We start from the raw sequence: 7,766 nt of genomic DNA, 5'->3' as shown, positions 1-7,766 counted from the left end.
CTGAAATGAGTCATATATACCCTTGATTAACAATGCATAAGCTTGGTTAGTGGAATGGTAATGGAATTTTGCTTAATGAAGTGTTTTGGTTAATTAGTGAAATCCACTCAAGTTGCATGTGCATGGCATGCTACAGTGCGAAAATGAGCCTAAACAATCTCCAAATGTGATTTTCAGTCATTTGCAATTGGTAGAATGCATTGGCAAGGCTTAATTTGAAAGTCCATTTTTCACCCCTCTCTTTTTTAATTCAATGCACTTGAAAAAGGCCATTTTGATTGGATGATTTTTGGTGAAATGTGATGAAGGATTTGGATAGAGCATATCAAATGTGACTTGTAGCAAAAAACCTCACTCAATTTGGCCAAATGGTTTGAAAGTTATCTCACTTTGAAGTTCAAAAATTCTTGAGAATGATTTGATCATAACTTGCCAACCACACATGAGAAATGAGTGTTCTTAGACTTTTTGGAAATGGGAGAACAAGATATTCAACTTTCATGTTGGACAAAAATTCATTTGAAGCTTGTATGATGAAGTAATTTTGAGGAGAAGAACTTTCCATTTTTGGCAAATTCCAATTACAGGTCAACTTACTATTTTTGGAAACTTTTTGTCTGACCTCAAATTCTTCACTGTGGATGTTTGACATGTTATATGAGGCTTATATGGACATGGATGAGACCTCTCAAACCAATTCCCACCATCAAATCACTGATTAAATGCACAGTTGACTTTGCTAGGGTTTTGGTTGACTGAACCATGTTCTGATGAATTCCAAGCCCCTACCACTTGAGATCTTGATTCAAAATGATGTCACAACTCATATGAACTCTTGATGAATGATTATGGTGCCCAAATTCTTCAAGAATGGCCACCATCCACTGCTCAAATGGCTGATTTGACTGTTTTGACCTAGCTTGCTTCAGCTGCAAGTAACATGGTTAGATGACAACATTTTTGTACTTTGGGTTAATAGACAGATGAAAAGCAATGATATACAAATGCAATATATGTTTGGTGATCAAGAACCACACTCACAAGATAACCCACCCACTAGGAGGGAAGCAAAGGTGCACAAAGATCCTTGAGGCAATGATATGGTATGATATGATGCCATGAGGGATCTTAGGGACAAAATTGGGGTCTTACAGATGCCCCTATTTAAGGTCATTCTAGCCGGAGAAGTGAAGTTTAGAAATCTTCATCTCGACGCGGTAGAATGGGCTTAAATAACAGTAATGAGACAAATTTTGGTCCCTAAGAGACCTCATGATGCAAATGTATGCATGCAAAAGACACAAACTCTGTGGGGAATATGATTCACACAGAAGAAAAGACGATCCGTCGGAGTAATACACTCACCAGGAACAGAGATTCTAACAAGACTCTTGTTGGGGATAGTAAAAGAAAAAAGAATGCGTGAGCAGGGCACGACTTCAAGTTGGGGAAAAACAAAACTGACACAGCGTGAACAAGACACGACTCTGATTAGGGGAATAACAGGAATCAAGCTGGAGACCTCCCTGGGGAGTGAAGGACTCACACTGGGGAAAAGAAAATTCCAAAGGAAAAACATCCATTGGAGAGACACAAGCTGACTCCTGGGGAGAAGCAATAGGAAACTCCACTGAGGAAGCACCAAAAAATTGAGGTGTTACAGGTATAAGGGTAACAAACTCAGGAAGAATGAATATCTAAGACCGGTATAAGGGTGAGAGATATCAATCAACCACACATCTGAGAAAGACCTGGAAAAGGTACATAAACTCAGGAAAATCTGACTCCACAGGGGACCGAAGTCATACTAGGGAGCAGAAGGGGAAGGAACACCAGGGATACCGAAGTATATAATAGGTGACCGACCAAAACGTGAATTGGTATATATGCCAAAACACTCATCATCCGAAAGGAAGGCTTGAAAAAGCAAATCGACTTACAGGATGGACATTCGAATCCACAACGGGAAAACGAACCTTACTCAACTGGGGACACAAACCCAAAGAGTGCATGAGATATAATATCCATTACCGGCAGACCGTGGATAAGAAAACTCGCATGAGATATATTATCTATTACCGTCAGAACGTAGATAATAAACTCGCATGGTAAGAAACACCAGAGATACCGAAGCATATAATAGGTGATCTACCGAACACGTGAATTGGTATATATGCCAAAACACTCATCATCCGAAACACAAACTGGTTAAGGGATGGATATTCGATTCTACCAAGAATACGAATCTTGCTCAGCTGGGGAAAATCAACAAAGGATTCCAACTAAAGAGCGCATGAGACATATTATTCATTACCGGCAGACCATGAATAACATACTCGCATGGAAGATTATCCACAACCGGTTACTGGGTTAATAAAGGATAAATCAACCGAAAAGAAAGGTATCGGGATACCAAACTAGGTATATAATGATGACCAATCAAAGGGAACAACAACATTACCAACACAAGGGTAAATGAAAGGAGACCCGCTGGGGATAAATTGCAAGCATCCGGCAATTATCCAACTGTACCACAAGGCACAAACTCCGCTGGGGAGAAAGAAAACAACACCTGGGATTTACAACTACCGAATACGGGGTAGAAGACCACAAACTCAACTGGGGATAGAAATCACCACAGGGAGACACCAACTCTGTTAGGGATAAAACCATAACAACAGGAATCCACTTATAACTAGGACGAACCACAAAGGTTATCTCTGTTAGGGGAAAAGAGATAGGACTTACAACTACCGAATACAGGGTAATAGCCATACTCTGGTGGGAATAACCATGAATTAGGGTTTACATCTACCGAATACTGGGTAGAAGACCAACAACTCTGCGTGGGGATAGAACAAATCACAAATCCGCACGGGAAACTAAAATAGGGCTCATAACAAACCACAAACTGCTGGAGAGCAGGAAAAAATAGGATTTACAACTACCGATTGCTAGGTAGAAAATCAAAACTCTTGCCGCGGAATAAAGGTATATAACCACCAATTCCATCAAAAGGGCAAGGAAAATAGGACTTACAACTACCGGTATGAGGGTAGAGGCCCGAGAAGACTCCGCTGGGGAACAACCCACTGGGAAGCACAAGACATTTTGACAAATAGCCAATTCGGGAATAATCCGAAAAGACAGACTGAATCAAGACACGTCCTAATGAGAATGTAACTCAAATAGGAAAATCCATCCCAATATATGTGTTGGGAGGAAACGGAAGAAACCGTCATCCACGAGGATATATCTCAGTGGGGAACTGCAGAAGGACAAGACAAAAGACACTTTCTGCTTATGGGGCTGACTCTATATGGAGAGATTTAACACCCGACATCTGCTAGGGGAGATCTATTGGGGATCTGCACCACCATAGCAAGGAACAATCAACAAAAGATATATGGCGAGAAATGCAACATGAATATCTGAATGTTTATGAATATGCATGAATATGCGTGATTTATGTTTGATGAATGCTGACAAAACAGGCATATCTAACACAAACAGGTCCAGGAATCAAACGTCCGGTACTATACTTCCAGGGAAAAAACCAATTGGAAAGTCAATCTGCGGAGATCTATATGCCATAAAGCATAGATCTGCGGGTACTGCTGGGGAAGCAGAGGCTTAGAGATATCAGGATAGACCAAATCTCTGAGTGCTGGATCAGCAAACAACCCAATCAGGGTATAGAAAGTCACAACGGGCAAAACAGCCACCAAGACGAATCTGTTGGGGAACAAGAGAAAATCTCGAAGATCCGCAGGGGATCTCAGCACCAACTGAGAAACAAAGAGCTTTGTAACTCCAAACAACTCCGGGGAACAACCCATTGAAGGAGAATAACATCATCCAAGTAGAATCCAACTGCATAAGCAACTCTACTGGGGAAAATTGCTGCTGGAGAAAACTGAGTCTTCAACAACACTCTGCTTGCAACTATGCTGGGGAACAACCCCATCACAAGATCTGAAGAAAGAAGATACAACCAAACCAGGAATATGAACCAATGTCTTACCTGTTGGAGATCATGCCATCCTTGGGAGAGCACTGAGATATTCTTGAGTATCCTTTCAACCTTATGGATATTCACTTTGTTTAAAAACAGCAAATTTGGAAAAATTTGATTTGTTTAAAACAATGACATTTTATCAATTAAAACATGCAAAACATTTGTTGAATTGAAACAAATAAGAGTGCAAATAATTGGATAAAAGCTCAAATTTATTTGATGGAATGGTGATAACACGAAATTATATCATATTTTGGGACTTAATTCAATTAAATTTTATTATTATTTATTTCAGTTCACTTCATTTTATTAGATATTACGCGGTATTTTCTCCCTATTTGTCTCAGGTGGCTTATTTTGAAGCACAAGTAAAAATGGAAGAAAAGGAGGTGCAAAAAGGAGAGAAAATGAACCAAATGTCAAAGCCCAGCCCAAAGCACAAAACGCAGGTGCCGTGCATGTGACGGACGTCACAGAGGGCGTGACGAGCGTCACGCCTTGCACCCTCCTGTGACGGACGTCACACATGGTGTGACGAACGTCACACCATTCCCCTACATTTTTGGCGCAAGGAACGCCTCAGAGACGTTGAGCGTTGAGGGAGTGTTGAGCCCTATATCCACGCCATGCTTTTATGCACGTTGAAGACCTTTTTGGCAGCGGAAGCGGTTACTCAAGCATATATAAATAGCCACTTGCAAAACCAAAAAGGGGTTCCGAAGCTTTTCCACATTTTTTCCTTTGCCGTTTTCTCTTTTGCACATTTTCTTTTCCAGCAACTTAAGTAGTATTGTTTCTTTATTATTTTTACGAGTTCTACACTATCTCCCTTGCAATTTCTATTTTCCTTTTTCCTTTTTAGCATTTAGTTAATTCTTTTCGCACAATAGTTTCTACACCGGAAACTATTGTGCACCTTTTTACCGGATCTAACCTTACGTTAGAATCTAGCTTTATTTCCTTCGTTTTAATTTGTTGTTTAATTGAAGAATCCAAGAACAAATCCTACCGGCTTGTGGTGGAGTGTTCAAGACTATTGTTTAACTCATTCAGGTTCTTTAATTATTATTTAATGTTTTGTTTTATTATTTATTTATATTATCTGCCTGGGATGAATCTGTTTATGCATGATAAGTATTTTAGTTTGTTTAGCATGTCTGGCTAATTCGCTTAGATATCGGTATGTAAAGTAAGCGGAATAAGGACTCAAGACTAAGTCGGTTAAATTAAGTTTAAAATTAAAATCACTCTTTTTACGGTCTCAATTTACAGGTTTAATAACAAAGGTTTTTACGAAAGTAAAAGACATAAAGAAGTTAAAATCAATAGAGCGAGAGTTTGAGGTTTTAACTGGACAGTGTAAATTAGACATTAATTCTAGATCAGGGCGAGAGCAAGTTTTAGAGTTAATTAAATTCCGATCTTTTCCAAAAAGTATTTTTAAAGATTGAATGTGAGGACGAGAGTTAAGCATTCGAATTTAATTATATAACCTAAGTCAACAGAGCGAGAGTTTGAGATAAGGGTGTTTAAACGGTCAGTGTTTTCTTGAAAAGAGTTTCTATGGACTGTATTGCTTTCAAAAAATGGTTTTTTGACTTAATTATAAGTGACAGCTACATTAACATAAAATCATGGTTTATTCAACAGAGCAAGAGTTTGAGATAAAACTTTTAATCAATAAAGTCAACTGAAAAGATTTATTTTAAAACCAAGAGACCGACAAAGGATTGATTCCCTAATTACGACGAACTACATACCGATATCCGCTTTATTAATATTTAATCTAGATCTTAGTTTAGTTTTTAGCTTTCCCCCAAACAATCAAACATTATTCACCTTAGCTTTACGAAGTAACCTTAGATAACGGTATATCGATTCATAAGTCCCTGTGGGATCGATATCTTTTAAAACTACGCGATAGAACCGTGCACTTGCAGTTTGTACCCTAAATTCGACTCATAAAGTCGCGATCAAGTTTTTGGCGCCGTTGCCGGGGATTTTTATTTAATCGATATCGTAACTCTTCCGTTACGCTGTAGAGACTAAGGTTTCTTTTTCTTCTATTCTTTCTTTCGTTGATTTGTATGCCACGCACTCGCTCACAAGGCGAACCGCTCTATTTACGAATCAACGATATCGAACTATATCTTCGAGTCCTACGACGAATTCGGGAATATCGTGCTGCAAACAATCTCCCCCCTGTAGAACTTCCTGATTTCAAAAACCTTTTTCCTTCGATAACCGAGATGGCAGAACCAGCTCGTGCTCTTAGAGATTACGCCGCTCCATCGCAAGATGAGCCGCATTCAAGTATTGCTCCGCCCGCAATCGAAGCAAACAACTTCGAACTTAAACCTTCGCTGTTGCAGGCTGTGCAACAGAACCAATTCTCTGGAAATCCTACCGAGGATCCAAACCTTCATTTATCCGTATTTGTCCAATACGCTGATACTGTTAAAGCTAATGGTGTCACTTCGGAGGCAATTCGACTTCGTCTTTTTCCTTTCTCATTAAGAGATAGCGCTAGAAGATGGCTTCAGTCTCTCCCTTCAAACTCTGTCACCACATGGAACGAGTTGAAGAAAGTTTTTCTTGCCCGATACTTTCCGCCAAGCAAAACAGCTATGTTAAGAGCCCAGATAAACGGATTTAAACAGAAAGACAACGAGTCTCTTTTCGAAGCATGGGAAAGATACAAAGACATGATGAGACTTTGCCCACACCATGGTTTGGAAGACTGGTTAGTAATTCACACATTTTATAATGGTCTCTTGTACAACACAAGGTTAACAATAGACGCCGCTGCAGGTGGTGCACTAATGAACAAACCTTATGCTGATGCTTACCAGCTTATCGAAAGCATGGCCCAAAACCACTATCAGTGGGGAACCGAACGAACAATGGTGGAAAAACCTCAAACGAAAACTGGCATGTACGAGATAAGTAACCTTGATCACGTTAATGCAAAAGTGGATGCTTTGGTCCAGAAAATTGAAAGTTTAAATGTATCACCTCCTACCGCCGTGGTTGCTATAACTCAGAATTGCGAGGTCTGTGGAATCCAAGGTCACACTCCTACGGATTGTCAACTCTTGACAGGAATCCAAGCAGAGCAAGTAAACTATGCTCAAGGAAGCCCCTACTCGAATACCTATAACTCAAATTGGAAGAACCATCTAAACTTTTCATATAAGAGTAATAATGCTTTGTACGCACCTGGACAGTCTCCAAATCAAGCCCCAGCTATACCTCCGGGATATCAGAAACCGAACCCATCCATGCCTAACAATAACGCCCCTAGGAAATCCAACTTGGAAATCATGATGGAAAACTTTATAGCTTCCCAACAACAAACCAATAAAGATTTCTTAAACCAGAATGTACACACTGGCGAACAACTTAAACAACTAGCAAGCAAGGTAGATGCCCTGGCTACCCATAACAAAATGCTGGAAACACAAATATCACAAGTAGCTCAACAACAAGCACCTACTGCTGCCCCAACTGGTACATTCCCTGGACAGCCCCAACCTAATCCGAGAAGCCACGCTCATGCAATTATATTAAGAAGTGGAACGGAAGTGGAAGGACCGTCTGATCCAAGGATAGAAAACCAAAATCCTAAGAAATCAACTGAGGAAAGTGAACCTAAGGAAAAGGAAGAGAGTAATAAGGAAACCCTAGAAAAGAAGGAACCTTATGTACCTCCACCACCTTACAAACCACCTATCCCTTACCCTCAAAG

The 7,766-nt window shown here is 39.9% G+C and overlaps 1 pseudogene; it reads right to left on the bottom strand.

Annotated features, from left to right (window-relative positions):
• Positions 1-6,652: 6,652 nt before the first annotated feature.
• Positions 6,653-6,752, bottom strand: LOC127133844 (uncharacterized; annotated as a pseudogene).
• Positions 6,753-7,766: the final 1,014 nt, after the last annotated feature.

This window comes from Lathyrus oleraceus, chromosome 3 (assembly GCF_024323335.1).
Source record: "Lathyrus oleraceus cultivar Zhongwan6 chromosome 3, CAAS_Psat_ZW6_1.0, whole genome shotgun sequence".
In the NCBI taxonomy this organism is placed as follows: Eukaryota; Viridiplantae; Streptophyta; class Magnoliopsida; order Fabales; family Fabaceae; genus Lathyrus; species Lathyrus oleraceus.
The sequence above is the reverse complement of the archived record's forward strand: the minus strand, read 5'-3'. Positions and strand labels throughout refer to the sequence as shown.